Raw genomic sequence first — 17,091 nt, 5'->3', positions numbered from 1 at the left:
AGAGAGGCGGCAGCACAGCAGCAACAACAACTGTTGGCAGCATGCAACGAAAACTCGCCAAAGCACTTTTGCACAGCGCTTGTCTCTCCCAACGTCTGTCCGCTCGCCCGCTATTATGCTGCGCTGTGTCTATGTGTCTATCTATTTGCTGACATTTGCAGCAGCGATTCAACAGCTGTGCCACATTGCATGCAACACATTTTATTCAGCTCACTAACAGCCAGGCCAACATTGCAATAAAAGCTTTTCAATATTTGCAACTTTTTATTCCCTTTCTTGTTTGGTTTTTGTTTTTGCTATTGCTGTTGCATTCGCTTTTGCAGTGTGGCAGCTGCTGCTGTTGGCAAATAAATAAATATTTTGGCAATGCCAAAGCACAACAATATGCGCACACGACGACACCCGGCTGCTGCTGCTGCATGGATAGTTGCAAGTAAAAGCAAATATTTTATATATGTGTATGAGAGTATGCATTTGTTGCTTGTTGTTAATATATATTTGTGTTTTGCATTTCATGCGCAGCTATTTTAATAGTTTTTATTATTGTTGCTGCCACTCCTGCTGGCATTGTATTATTGCAATGGCAAACATTTTATTTGCGTATTTGCATACAGGCTGTGAGATGTGTATCTACCTACATATGTGCGTATGTGTGTGTATGTCATTTGTATACTTGGACGCAAGGCTTTGCTGATAACTGTTTGGCTTGCATTTAGTGAAATATAGCAGTGTGCACACACACATGTACTTGCATAACAGTATCATAGTGAGACACATATGAGTGTGTATGGTATCTAGATCTCTATTACTGAAAGCAGTTATGCAAATTACTTGTATTTGTTCTGTTGCTGAGACAGCAGGAGCGATTATACAGGGTGTTGCAATTGTAAGCAGCTTAGGGGAATAATATTTTTTGGGTAAAAGTAATTTTTTCAAATTTGTAAAATAATTCAGTTGTCATAATAAATGTGAAATACTATGTTATGCTATGCTGTACTATGCTATGTTATGCTGCACTATGCTATGTTATGGTATGTTATGCTGTACTATGCTATGTTATGGTATGCTATGCTGTGCCATGCTCTGATGTGCTTTACTATTCTTTGTTATATTATGCTATGCTATACTAGACTAAGCTATACTGCCCTCCATTATCCTTCATTCAATGAAATTCTAAGCTATTTTTTGCTTTGCTATGTACTTATGCTGAATGTATAGATGTTATCCAACAGTTATGAATATGTTATGCTATACTGTTCTATTTATGTTATTTACTTTGTTATACTAGCTAAGCTATGCTGTGCCACTCTATGCTACTTATACTACACTAGTCTATGTAATTCCACCCTATGTTTTTCCTGATGCATTAAAAACTTAAACTATTTATACTATGCTATGTATATTGATGTTAACCAACAATTATGTTATGCTATGCCAACTTTTGCCAAGCTATACTTTACGAAGAAATACTATGTTGTGATACACTATGCTTTGTCAAGGAATAGGATATGCTAGCCTATCATATGCTACATTATGTTAGCTCTCTGCAATGAATTTCGAAGCTATGTTAAGCTGAGTATATTGCTGTTATACAAAAATAAAGGCTACTGAAAGACTTTTAAGACCTCCAATTAGATGACAGATTTTATGAGCAACTTTTCCATAATTATGTTATGTCATGTTATGTCATAATTTAACATGTTGTGACATGTTATGTTTTGATACGTTATGTTATGTCAAGTTATGTCATGTTATGACATGTTACGACATGTTATGTTATGTTTTGACATTTTATGACATGTTACGACATGTTATAACTTGTAACATTCGAAATTTTAAGTTTAATGCAATGGTATGATATGTTTTGTTATGTTACTTTAAGTTGAATTATGTAACGCTGTACGATGTAATGTTATATTTTTTTACAGAATTGTTGTTTGGTGTAATGATATGATACACGTTATATTACGTTATTATGTTATGTTACGTTACGTTTAGTTACATTACATTACATTACATTACATTTCATGTTAAATTACGTTATGTTACGTTAAGTTATATTAAGTTACGTTCAATTATGTCACGTTACGTTATGTTAAATCATATTTCCTGACAGAATTGTATATGGTGCCATCTAAGATTTAATTTTCAATATATTAAAAAAGTATCTACTTACATATAGTATGTTTAAATATTGCCATATTATTAATCATGCTTACGTTAGGACTACCCTTTCCAAATAGTAACAAATTTGGATAAATATCTTAACTTTCACAAAACACAATATTTATTTTCTTCCTCGAATGCATGCCCATATTTTCAAATTAAAGTCATTAAACCTTTATTTTGGGCAATGAGTGTCCATCGTGGCGTATACGCAACATTTGTTTATTTGATTTAAATGAGTATAATTGGAAGCGCATGAAAAAATATACTTACACAGAATGCAAATGTATATACATATATGCAAATATAATGTAAAAAACTGTCTATCATAAAAAATACAAGCAAAATAAGAAATTAGATTTTGCAATATTGCCTTGATTGGGTTAAAGAGCAACAGAAAATGAAAAATGTCGATTTACCGCTAAAGTAAGTATTTCGCTCAAAATAGATAAGGTAAATAGCATGAGCGGGTATCTTTCACTTTCAGTTTAACCATTGTTCTCCATACAATACAGCCACTATCTCATACCCACGTCCATACAGTACACCTTCCACACACACACACATAATTTGTCGCTTTGAGTTATGACAGACGGTGCATATTTATGGCATTTCTAATGCAGTGCGACACACGGCTTTTTGTGGCGAGCGGTTTTTGCGCTCGTCACAGAATGCATAGTGAGCATATAAAGCAATTGTTGTTTTCCGTTTTTCCATTTCCCGACCATTTGCCCTTGCTTTATGTGCTTTGTGCTGGTAGTGCATTTTTTATGCTCGTTTGCATACTTTATAACTGGCAAACATTTGTCAACAGAAATAGAGGGAGTAAAAATAGAAAGAAGTTTATATAGTGGGAGTGCAATGCACTATGTGTGTATGTGACTTGTATGCGACAGAAAAATAGTTTTGCAGGTGAATGCAATTTAAATGTACCGTTCGCAGTGTACATATTTATGTATCTGATGGTGGTAGAAGTTTTATATTTTCATTTTACACATACAATTTATTGTTTTATATGTTTGTGAGAGGGGTATGTTATATAAAATGATTTCAAAATTTTATTTCACAATCTCTGTACTATCGTTTCTGCCAATGTTGCATTATTTTTATTATTTTCATGCCAGTAGATTCATCGAGAGCATAAGGACTCGGTTTTTCCTTATATGAAAAAATTTATTATTTGACAAGATATCTTTACGAAATTTAGCACAGATTTTTATACAAAATAGCTCTTCAATCTCCAAAGAAATTGTTCAGATCGGACAACTATAGCATATAGCTGCCATACAAACTGGTTGATCAAAATCGACTCCTTGTACGGAAAACTTTTTTAATTTACAGGATTTCTTCATGAAATTAGGTGTGGTCTATTTTGAAAGACAGTGCTACATTTTACGAAGATATTATCAAGATCGGTTCACTTTAGCATATAGCAGCCATACAAAGTAAAGAATAAAAATCAAGATAAAGTTGTTTTTATATACTTATATTGCAAGAAAAGTACCTGTGCAGGGTATTATAGGTCCGGTGCAATCGAATTTAACGTTTTTCTTGTTTTCTTATATTCTTATTTTCGAAAATACAAATTAAGTTATTACTTTGCTCTAAGAAATGTTTCGTAATTTCTTACACTCAAGCTAAATTTAGCCAAGCATTAAAATATATAGTCGATTAAACGAATTATTTTAACACAGAAATATTTATTTTTATTTTTTTATATATATTTTTTTTAATTAATATTTTTATAATTTTTTCTCGCAATCAGCTCTCATTTATTAAAGTAATTATGACAAAACCTTCAAATACCCCCTGTGACCACATAATTTTCTATTGAAAATACAAGTCTAGAGGCATTAACTAATTTATGAATTAAAAAAAATAATGAAAACTCAATACATACACGCTTAATATTGCTATAACAGTGCAACAACCTCTCGGAAACCACTGCGTATGAGCAACTTTTTATTACCCATGCATGGCGGTTGAAGCATGACACGCCGAAAATAACATGCAAACATAGACTTATATAAATAAATGCAAGCAATTCAAAAAAAGGCACATAGTGAACGTGACAAAAACAACAAAACTAAGCAATCCTCAGAATTTTTGTTTTTTTCCATTTTTTACTTGCCGAACAAAAACAAGCACGAAAACAAAAGAAATTTATGCACTCACTTATATGAAGTGGCAGCATGAACTACTGCTAGTGCTACTAGAACAACAAAAAAACGCAACAGCAGATGCAACAACAACAACGCTACTACATATATTGGCTGACTGCTTTTCAGCTTGCCAAACGCGTGGCAATAAATGCTGCTAATGCAACGCTGCAAGCACACAAATGCATGTTTGATACATACATACATATATGGTATATATGCATACATATGTATGTATATAGTATCGGCATGCAAGCTGCCATAAATGTGTGTGAAGTAGTTTGAACTTTTGCATTTGTGGCAGTGAAAAAATGTTGGCTGACACGCACGACTGCACAGGCCCCACACATAAACACACACAGACACAGCCAACGGGCTCGAGCAGCACGTGCTGCATAAATGTTGGGGCGGCGCGCTGGTGTGTCAGGCAATAAAACGATAACAAACAATGGCTAAAGTGCATGAGCAATGTTTGCAATGAAAAGGTACGGGGCAACAATAGTGAAAAATGCTCTAAAAGCGCTTATAAAAATACAATAACAATGGCAGGGCGAGCAAAAAACTTGCGTGCTTTGCTGCGCAGACACACACAAACACAAATTTATTTATTTTTCTAATTTTGTCGTTATTTTCTTATTTTATTTTATTTTTTGTTTTTTTCTTTATATTTTTCGCCACACCCAACTTTGAGTGCCTGCATGGCGTAACGCAAATAAAAGCAACAACTTTTGTGCAACATGTTGCCAGCGAAATATTGTCGTTGGTCGTCTTAGTATGGCAGCATATTTGTTACACCGTTACTTCACTCATTGCAATTCACGCTGTCTTTGCGGCGCGTTGTGTGAGGCGCGCGGTGTTGCGCGACCTTCTACATTTAATTTGCTACTTTTTGGTTTTGTTGAGTGTATGCGCACTTCACTCACCATAACTAACTCATCCCGCACCACTTTATCTTCTACTTTAAAGCTGGCATGATTTTTTTCCAGCTTCTTTGTTTGGGCTCTGCACACCCTTCTCTATTCATACATTGGATGCGCTTCAGTTTTATGCACTACTAAGTTTTTTAGTGGCGCATGCTGTGCACCAGCTGTGGCATGCAACACATGTGCCGCAAAATGGTGGTGTTGAAAATATTCAAAAAGTGGAACTGCTAACTAAAAGTAGCAATAAAACAAAACATGTGTGTGAGGGGTGTCTACTCTGGTGTGGAAGTCAAGTTTATTTACCCAACGCATGTTTTTTAGGATTGGTAATGTGGCAGTAGAGCGCTGTTTACGCTATATTGAAACTGCACGACAAGTGAAGGAATCTTGCAAGTGTAAAGTGTGTCTATAGAGGCCTGAAAGAACGGGTTATACTGTATAAGATATGCATTGAGCTCCATTCCTAATCAGTTTTATATAAAAGAACTGTTAAAGTACCAATTATACTATCAGTGGCAGACACATGACCCATGGAACATTGATTTCTACTGAGAGATTAATCGAATTAATAGAAAATAGGTTTTCCGATAGAGGGCGCTCTAAAAGAAGTGTAAAAGTACCAGTTATACTATCCGAAACAGACATATGATCCATCAGCAATTGATTTCTATTGAGTGATTAGTCCAGTTAATAGAAAATATATTTCGCACTAGAGGGCGCTGTTATACTAAAGTGAGTTCCAGTGTTCTGCGATTGGTCAGGACACGAAGGAAATGTTTATTAATTCCCTGATGATCTTCAGCGGGTGACTGTCTTCGCTTATTATTTAATTTCAACGAACTAATCTGTTTAACTAACGGAAAAGCTTTAAAAAGCTGCACAAAGAACTTAAAAGCTCCGATATAATTTTTATGAAAGAAAAGTTAAAGTACCAGTTATGCTCGCTGAAGTAAACCCATCAATACTTGTTCGCTACTGTGAGATTTGTCAAAATCATAAACAATATCTTTCCCGCAAGAGGTCGCTCTTACTCTATAGTAATTTACGGACTACTACGATTAATCGAGAACCAAGGAAAATGGTTTGATAGTTCAATGATGATAGTCAGCGTGTGTCTAACTTCGCTAAGTCATTAAGTCATGCTCCTTAATTAGACTCACTAAGAAAAAAAATACAGCTTTCCATAATTATGTTGTTCAAGATTTTAGAAAAGTCGTTCCTGTGGTTTTGTTTTATAGTAGAAGGAAGCATCGAAAGCTCAAGTGCGAAACTTTGGTCCACTAAACCTAACCTACTACGATTCTTAGGTCGATTATCTTCTATGAGTAATTGATCTAGAAAGTGGTCAGGTCTCTTCCAGTGCCTTTAGTATATAATAACACATACTTTATAAACTGAATCCTTTGCTTTTCCACCGCAGTTCTTGCTCGTCAAAAATTCATAATACCCTACCCTAATGGTGCCTTGCGCGTAAATATGCGAAAATGAATCTTTTATTATTTTTTTTAAATTTTTTTCATGCATAACTTCTGCTTTGCGGTTTTTTGCCACTTCTAACTCAACCAAAAGCGGCTGCAAAATTTGACACAGTTTGCCAAACCGCAAGGTGTTGGTAGTGTCATTCTCATAATTTTTTGCAGTTTTCATTTTTGGCGTTTTCACCACTTGGCATTTTGTGCATTTTGCCAAACATTTTTGGGCACTAAATTTTTAAAAAGTTTTGGATTATAAAAGTGCCCTGCAGTGTCAAGCAGAGTGCGTTAAAATTATATTTTTCGCTTCAAAATGTACAAAAATTTTAAGGATTTAATGAAAGGGCTGACAATATAATATTCGAAAGAGAAAAAAATTAAAAGGATACGAAAATTATAATAATAATAATAATAACAATAATAAAGAAATAAATTCTGAAAAAGTTGATATTAAGTATTCTGAAGGTTTTCATTCTACTGGCTTTGGTGTATATGCATATGATATAAATATTTAAATAAAAAAATTTTGTTTATATAATATAAAGTTTTTTATATCTGATTTATTTATAATAATATTTAAAATTTAATATGTTTTTTTGCTTTTTTTTTCAGGTAAAAACTCACCTTCGCGAAAAATGGCCAAATATTGGGGCATATGTGATACCCAAACACCATGTATAACGTTATTATTACTAAGTTGCCTAATACCAATTATGCTTCAATATGGTATCTTGGCAAAACTAGGTATGCTGCAAATATAATAAGATATTTTTCTATATTAGTAGAAATTTTAATACGAAAACCAAAAAAAATATTTTTTTTAATTAAAATTAATATTTAATAAGAAAAATATATACCTAATATATATAATAAAAAAATGTATAATATATATAATATAAAAATAATATTATTATATTTCATAAAAAAATTAAAATATGTTTACTATAAAATCCAAGAAGCTGCTTATTTGTCTGAACAACCGATAACGGATCACTACAAACTAAGCGTTTAAAATTATATTCTTGTATGGAAAACTTATTTATTTTACAAGATATGTACTCAAAATTTGGCACAGATAATTAATAAAGGCAACACTACAATCCGTGAAAAAATTATTTCGATGGGACCACTATAGCATATAGCTGCCATACAAACTGAACGATCAAAATGAAATTCTTGTATGGAAAATTTTTTTATTTGACAAGCAATCTTCATGAAATTTTGCATAGATTATGCTTTACGGCAACACTATAATCTTCAAAGAAATTATGCAGTTCAGATCACTATAGCATATAGCAGCCATACAAACTGAACGATCAAAATCAAGTGCTTGTATAGACAACTTTTTTATTTTACATGATATCTGCATGAAATTCAACACAGATAACGTTTCAAGGCACCACTACAATATCTGAACATATCAATGAGATCGGACCACTATAGCATATAGCTGTCATACTAACCTTTGCCTTACAATGTAAACATACATAAGTCGCCTTGAACTTGACGGTTGTTTATATGAAACAACGGCTAGAAATGACAAACAAAACGTGTTCCGTTGAATGCAATAATTTTCAGATTTATCGATTTATAAGTTGTTATAAGTAACGCACCCGTTAAGTGAATTATAGCTGCAGCTCAGCAGAAATTAATGTTTCTCTTGTTTAACAGCGTTCTTGCCACTTTTATTTATAACACTGTATCAAGTGCTTACAAACATATTCGAAATACATTAAGTACAAAGTAAACGCACACTTCAACATCTATAAAATAATATATACATAAAGTTAATATGTATATACAAGCGCACTTAGCAATCATAACGCCAGCAACTGCAAACACAAGTGAGAGTCATGCATTGCTCCAACTAATAAGGATGAGCTGCATTATTGACTCGCTTATTCATTCATTAAATCAACAACAGTGAAATATGCAGACGCACACACGCATAAATACACAAACATATGTATTGACATGTCTGTATGTAAGTATATGTACATATACATATGTAAGTTTACGCAGTCCGAGTTTATGCATTGCGCATCAGCGCCATTTTATCAGCACGTGCGTGTATAAATACGAATTTCCGTTTGCAAATACAACAAAAATGTACAACTCTATATAAATATTTATACACCAACACTCAGCAGTCTGCTTATTACAACTATATGAAGCAGATATAAATATAGTTGTATGTATGCCAGTGCAGTAATGAGCATGTTGCGTATACGTCACGTTGACCAATTAATTAATTTATTATTAAATCATTAAATAAAACGTATTGGCGTGCAAACACAGACAAATGTGCTGCAAATGAGTTGGCACGCCGTTTTTACCGTTATATGCGGTATAAATAGTTGTTATAATGTAATGTAGTTGAGTGTGTGTGGATATCTCTGCTAGCTATGAATTGCTAACTACATGTTGCAAGCGCTTTTCTGCTTAATAAAGCTTGCAGGAAATTTATAAAAATATATATTATAATAATAGCCGCCATTTTACAAATGAAATCATTCAAATAGAAGCAAATGCACATAACTAACACAATTTCGTGCCTTACAATTGTCTGCTTTGTTGCAGGCAAATTTATATATTTATATTTATTATAAACGAAAGCAATTAAATGAAATGTTGTGGAAGCACTCAAATGTTTATTTTATATGCAGTTACAATTTATAATTGCCATATTTGCATGCAGATAGGGTTATATGTGTATATGTGTGCATGGCGTTCAAGCGTAATTCTTGTGTCAAAGTGATCAGACCAAAGCAAAGCGTTGCATAATGTATGTAAATATGTATATGTGCATGTTAAAATGTATATATGCATGTTAAAATGTATATATGCATGTAAATATGTTTATATACATGTAAATATCTGTACAATTACATGCATGTAAACTTGTATCAAGCCTTCTGCTTCTCTATTGCATAGCCACTAAATACTCACATTTCCTCTTCCACCATATATGTTATTAAATAAAAAATTTTGCTTCCGCCATTACAAAGAAAGTGCGGTATTTATTTTCGTTTATGGTTGCCATATTACGCTGGTAAGCAATTAAAATATATATTTTGTTGCATATTTACGAGTATCATATATTTTATTTTTATTTTATATTTTTACTGCATTTTTTGTACTATTACAGTGCACCCCTTTTATTAACTTAAGCTTCATGCTCACTCAAGTGCCAGCCGAAAGCGAATATGTAATAAAAATGGCTTTGTTTTTTATGAAAGAAAATATGTACGTGTAATTGCTCTTTTCCATGCCACTTCATGCGCTTTTAATTGCTCGAGTAGTCAGCCCAAACCAAGCAATTGATGTAGAAGAATCTTCGTGTTTGTTGCAGATGAATTACATACGCAAATTTACAGTTATTTTTGGCAGAAAGGCAGCAATTTTTTAAGTTTAAGATAAATGTATAGTATGTAAAAAAACACAGAAAAAATAAAAAAATACAAAAAAAAATTGAACAAAAAATTCAAATATATTTATAAAAAATATTCAAATGATTCCAAAAAATAATTATAATACAGATAAGTGAATACAAAATACTTTTAATTTTTTTTTAATATTTAAAAATTTTCATATATGAAAATAACAAAAACAAGACAAAAACTTATTTAATTAATATATTGAAAAATATATTCAACAATTCGAAAAAATACAAAACCAAAATAAATCAAAAAATCTACAATTTTTTGATACTTAAAAGCTTTCTGGTATGTAAACACAAAAAAAAAATTTCAAAAAATTATTTTAAAAAAATCCATCGATAAAATAATGTAAATCGTCAAGTCGGATAGTCATGTAACAGTATTTCAATAAAGGACACAAAAAGGAGCTTGATGTATAGGTGTCAGATGAGTTAACGCAGAAAACGCCATTTCCTTCCGCGACTCGCAACTAAATCGCAACGAAGTCGGTCTCTTTCTGAAGTGAATGAATACTGTTGATTAAAAGTGGGTGACGTTAAGTCAGCGACAATGCCAAGCGAAGATGGACGGGATTGAATTATGCTAAGCCAGCCTAAACGGAATCAAGCTAGTATTGGTGTTCAGGATTGTTTTTCTGGAATTGACAAGAAATCATCTTCCCATAGAACCAATATCTTAATTCAAATCTCTACTGACAAACAGTTGTACCATTTAGAAGAAGCAATCGCTCAAAAGTGATTAGATTTGGCCAGTAGAAGAAAAACTGTGTTTCATCAGGAAAACGCCAAGCCACACACAACGATTATGACTCGGCAGAAGCGCCGGGAACCAGGCTGGGATGTCTTTATGCCCACACCTTATAGTTCGGACCTGGTACCATGGGATTGATACCAATTTCTGTCTATGCCAAATGATTTGCTGGTGAAAGAGTTCGTAGATGGACCACTGCCACGCCCGAAAAAGACCATTAAGCTATAATTTAACCCCGCCACTTCCCATATAACACTGATATCCAAGATTTTGAAACGTTCGGCTGACTTTATTCTAAATATGTATATGCTTATAGAATTGCTTGAAAATAAGTTTTCAAATATATCTAAGCAATGTCAAAAATTAATGCAATCAACTCTTCCATTTCTCTGTACTTGTTTTTCAGATACTTCCTTGATGAATTACCTATTTATGCAAAGCTTCATAATAAATCTGCTTATATAACACAATAAGTGTTAACTAACAAATAAATATTTTATATTAACATATTCAAGCCACAAGCAGTAGCGCACACTATTGCAACTTCGGTACAAAATTTGCCAAAAAATGCGTGTAACTTAGCATTAGAATTTCATATTACCACACTTCCTTTCTAACAATCATTATTCACATTCTTTTGTGCAATCATTTGCTACCACAAAGCTCGTGTGCTTTAACAATTCCAAATCGCTTGGCATCCGCATACACATTCATCAAAATCCATCCGTTTCCGCTGCGATATCCGATGAGACTTCCTTAGCCACTGTCACCTGCCTGGCTAAGCTGTTTCTGCTTTTCACACATGCGCCATTGTTTGCAAAGCAGGCAGCCACGTCTTGATTTATATGTATATATAATGTACACAGCTTTATGTATTAGCAGGTATATACAAAATTTGTATGCCATTATGCTTTCCCTTTGCGTTGTTGTTTGGTAAATTTGTATTTGTTGGTTTCCGACCACAGTCAGTTTGAATGAACAACTCAGCTCTAGACTCCGAACTGACAGGTGTATTTATTACTAGGAAAAATTACTCTGCTTTTGTTCTGCTGTTGTGTTGTTTTTTTTTTTGTTTTGCTTTTCGTTTTTGCTTACGCAGGCAAGTCGCTTTCGAGCAACTAGGTCCAGACGAGCAGGTCAAATAAGCTAAGGAAGTTGGTAACAAATGGGTAAGCAAATGGTGTGGGGGAGTAGGTAGTGTTAGTGAGCGTAAATTTACTAGTAATACTGCTATTAAGTAAGAGTAAAAATGATATGAAAATAAGTAACAGCGGTGACATTGGTCTTTAAAAGTAGTGGTACCATATAAGAAATGATAATTAAAACAAAAATATTACTAATTTTAAAGCGTAGAAGTTGAAACAAACGCTAAAGTCGCTTAGAAACATCAAAACGCATTAAATAAGTACCAAAGCAATAACAAAAACTTAACACAAAAGTTTGGAAAACCCCTTAACGAAGCGGCAAAATGCATAAAGGCGACGAACTGTAAAATGAAAGGTGCATAAAATCTGACATTAGCAGTGCATATGCCCACACTTGCATATATTTTTAGGTATGTGACCTTATACGACTAACTGAAACTGTATAATAACGCGCTAACTTTGTCTTAGCACGGTGAAAATATGCAGTGTAACGTCACAGGTCGCTGCCACAAATGACACGCAAACTCATAAACGTTAAGGATCTGGCATTATTTGTATATGCGTTTATGTAGAGAAAGGAGCTTACGCGCCCATCACCTGCTGAGTTTTATTGCGCTTTAACTCTAAGTTCAAACTGGATTGCAATTTGGAAAAAAAATGTGAAATTGAAACATTTGGATAGTATGTAGATATATAGTATATATAAGTATAGTATGTTGGGTCGAGCGTTTTTTTTCATTAGCAGCAAACACCTTGAAATATACCGACAAATAGTGGGACCTATAAGTTTTACGCCAACTCTGAACGACTTATTAATTTTATGACAATTTTTTTTTTCGTGGAAATACGTCTTTGCCTGCTACCGCCACCTAGGTCTCTTCTAAAGGAACATTGTGGACAGCTTGACTATATATTTCTCTAGGTGGATCGTCTATTTTTTGTATCAAAACATCTTTAATCTCACTTTATTGAAATTTATCTCATACTGATCAATAAATGCGTTATAAACTCATCCAGAGATATAGAAATCATTATATTGGAAATATGAGAGTTCGAGAAAAGTCTGAACCGGTCTTAATCTACATACATTGGAAAAACCAACCTTTAAGACGACTTTTAAGGACTAATGGATTTAATGGTAACCTTTTATTGCAAGAAATGCGATGTATACCATTACCCACCTATGGAGAAGCCTTATTTGGAAAAACTTATTTTGAGAGAAGTTGAAAATTTGGACCGATATCACCTTTTTTAGCACGAAAAGTTGTATATATCTTCATTTTATGGAGATATCTCAAATACTAACTGAAAATAATGAGTATTGAGATATAAAAACCAATGTATTGGAAATATGAAAGCAAAAGAAAAGTATAAACCGGCCTAATCGCTTAATAGACCTCAGGAGTTTTTCGCGTGGATTTTATAGAGGGGATATTTAAATGCGAGCGCAATCACCTTTTTGTTACGAAAAGTTGTATATATCTTTATTGTGAGAGCCTCGTATACCTGATTATAAGGCGTAACTAATTCAGAAGCCATGTTGATCCGCGATAATCCAGGACCTGATCCTATAGAGGGGATAATCAAATACAACCAGGAGGTTGCTTTGAGTTATACGTGGCAGGTATGAGCCTCGGTTTAAGCGTAGCTCATTTAGCAATGTTATCCGCGATGAAATCCAAAGAGGTCTGGTACGCGTGCTACCCTGTGCCGCCTAAGGGTTTCACAAGAGTCAAACTCAGAGTCGAGAACATAGTTTAACACTAGACTCGATAAGCTGTAGTCAATTTTTACCCATCATCTCTGCTGAATGGTGCTAGGTGAGGACTAGTTTTCTTCTTTTTTTCAGTAAACTCGTACTCCTCCAGAATCTGTGTTTATCGCTTTATCTGCTTTTCGTCAACAGTGGTGCCAGCAGCCAGTTTCTTGGCTGCCATTCCGAGTACAAAGACTGCCCTCTGTTACAAGCTTTTCCTTTGTTGATTTTAAGATTTTTTCTCTGTTTTGCGCTGTACCTTTCCTATGGCTGCCAGTGTACTTTGGTTGGCACTCTTGGCTGCTTTGGAGATAGACGGTTCTATAGCTGAGTCTAGAGTACTTGGGTTGGTACCCTGTGTTTTGCTGCCTTCACTACTACTCTGTAGAGCTCTTTATCGTCTCCTGACTAGAGGTGACGAGGTAGTCTTCATACGAATTCCGTTGAGTATTAATGTTTGCCCTTGTTCCTGTAGACGTAGGTTAACAGTCGTCATCTGATTTGTAGTTCATGTTTGCATTTATATTTGGTCCCCGAGTCATCCGCAGAGGATTAATCACTCGTCCGCAGCGCCGGTATGCGTAAAGAAGGCTATTGTTAGCTCCGACCTTGGCCGGGCATCGGATCGTACCATTAGCGATCAGCTACTCAATTACCGACCGCTGGTCATTCAGTCATCAGCACGACATCTTGGCCTGGTGTGATGTTGGTTCAGATATCCTCACACTTACCACAAAACGGAGATAGGCGTAAAACCAAGAATTGATTCAGCCATCCCTATATTGTATCAAATATGATTTAACTCTTACTTTGTAAGAGGAATCGAGCTTATATCGAATATATACACCATAGATTATTACGAGATATAACTATAGATTCTCCAGAAGAACCACGTCAAGTCTAAAACTAGTTCATATTTATATGATAACGAATATTAGTTTATTCCTATAGCATTCATGCTTAACAAGAAGAGGCAAACAACTGCTAAGGAAAAACTCAGAAAATGTAAAGCAAAATATCATTTCCCCGATCACACTATCTAAAAACAGAAATACAAGTACCAGCATTTGTCATTATAGTTATTCATATATGCGCCTCCCCTCTTTAGACTGTGCATACTTATTAACCTATATCCACGTCAACACTCGTATTTTCTTACATGAATAAAATCCACCATAATGACTTTTGTATGTTCATACACTTTGCTCCTTGCTGCACATACATACATACACATAAATACATTTTCCTTCGCGCAATCACAATCATCCCCCTATCTGCTATGGCCGCGCATTGTACAGAGACTGAGTGGTATATGCGGCAACTTGTCTCAATGTGACATCATCATAATTCAGCCGCTTGACCTCAATTTGCTGGTCACATCACTCACTGTGATCTGTCGGCGGCTTTTTGTTCCACGCCGCCAAACTCAGCGGTGGGCATAAATGCGCGCTTGCATGTGTGGTACATTCCTACCCATATGCATATGCCACAGTATACCCTTGTTTGTGTAAATATATGCGTTGCTGTCTGAATGTCTTTCCAACCAGCGCTTTACCCCACTTTTGGGACGTCACTGCCAGCGTCTATGTCTTTTGTTCCAATTACTTGGTATGTCATTGTTGTGTTGTTGTCATTGGTCAACTCGAAGTCTACGCGAAATTTGCATTTGGATAATGGCATGGAGTAGGCAAAACAAATCGGGATAATGAATAGACAGTTATGTGCTTGTTGTTGTAGGTGAAATTTGGGTTGGCAAAAGTTGAATAAAGATTTGATATCGAGTTAAGAATTTTATTATGTCGAATTGCAAATATATGTAAGTGTCACCAAAACTCTTATGATATAGAGTTGCCACCAAAATAAAAAAATTAAGAAAAAATCTAAAATGAAATATTTGAAACATAAACGGCACTTGAGAGAGTATTACTCTAATAATTTGGGTAAACTTTGAAAATACGTACTCAAATTTGAAACAGGGTTGCCACACAACAAAAAAAATATAACTATGCAAATATAATATTTTATGTATTGAAATTCTCAAGAACACGGAATATATTCAACAATTAATTAAATAAGTAAAACAAAAAATTAAATTAGAGTTGCCACCTGTTACAAGAACCAAAAAATAATATATATAATATTTTATATCGTGAAGTTCCCAAGAACACGGAAAGTATTCAACAATTAATTAAATAAGTAAAATAAGCAAAAATTAAATTTGAGTTGCCACCTGTAATGAAATGTGATATTTTACACGACTATATTTTCAAAATACGCCAAAAAGTCAACAATTAATTAAATAAGTAGAACCAAAAATTAAATTAGAGTTGCCACCTATAATGAAACCGAAAAAATATAATATTTTACACAATCAAATTTTCAAAAATATGCCAAAAAGTCAACAATTAATTAAATAAGTAGAACCAAATATTAAATCAGAGTTGCCACCTATAATGAAACCTAAAAAATATATAAAATCGAAAAAATATAATATTTTACACGATTTTTTCAAAAATGAGTCAAAAAGTCAACAATGAATTACATACATATGTAAAATCAAAAATTAAATTAGAGTTGCCACCTGTTATAAAACCAAAAAATATATAAAATGCGTTTACTACTTGCAGAAATTAAGAAAACAATCACCAATTCATTAAATACACAAAACAGGAAACTAATTGAGAGTTGCCACCTGTTAACAAGTGTAAAACTGAATTTTTTTTACAGTGCCAATCCGAAAATTTTAATAATTATTTAAGCATGCTGCGATTTCGACATATTTTGAAATAGCGGTGCCACCTTTCAAAAAAATAGAACCAAATTAATAATTTGTGTCTTGACTTTTCACAAACTGGCAATAAGACGCATCTTTGGTGCATGTTAACCGCATTACATACAGAACTTTGGTAGTTTTTTAGTATCTGTTGCCCTTTTATGACAGCAACTTTAATCCACAATTTCGAAATGGAACTAAAAGTCAAGTTAAAAGCTTTCAGAGCCACACAAGCCTTTCAAACGGTTAAAGAGCAGTACTTTAAGCAGAACTAAATCATTTCTACAAAATAAAAGTATCAAAAATTCCTTCAAAATTTTAAGTGGTTGCACGAAAGCTCATAATTTATCAGTTTTCCAAAAACTGAGTGCTTTCAGTGGAATAAAAACTTCTTAACGAGATCGTTATATTGACTTTGAGAAAAGGGGCACCTTCACTTTCTGTTAAACCCACAATATCGCCTGAAACTTTCTGTTAACCCCACAAAATAGACTGAATTGTAGTCAT

At 33.8% G+C, this 17,091-nt stretch overlaps 2 protein-coding genes across 4 annotated transcripts in view; one reads left to right on the top strand and one right to left on the bottom strand.

Moving 5' to 3' along the window:
- Nucleotides 1-17,091, bottom strand: part of LOC105227891 (hydroxyacylglutathione hydrolase-like protein) — a 96,237-nt gene that overhangs the window by 53,527 nt on the left and 25,619 nt on the right. For both annotated transcript variants that reach the window (XM_049457827.1, XM_049457828.1), the window contains one exon: nucleotides 7,345-7,469. The gene's annotated coding sequence lies outside the window, so the exon portion shown is untranslated. The remainder of the gene's footprint in view (nucleotides 1-7,344; nucleotides 7,470-17,091) is intronic.
- Nucleotides 1-17,091, top strand: part of LOC105227889 (serine-rich adhesin for platelets) — a 289,634-nt gene that overhangs the window by 265,015 nt on the left and 7,528 nt on the right. The window lies entirely within an intron of this gene.

The sequence above is a fragment of the Bactrocera dorsalis genome, chromosome 5 (assembly GCF_023373825.1).
Source record: "Bactrocera dorsalis isolate Fly_Bdor chromosome 5, ASM2337382v1, whole genome shotgun sequence".
NCBI lineage: Eukaryota > Metazoa > Arthropoda > Insecta > Diptera > Tephritidae > Bactrocera > Bactrocera dorsalis.
This window is presented reverse-complemented; position numbering and strand designations above follow the sequence as displayed.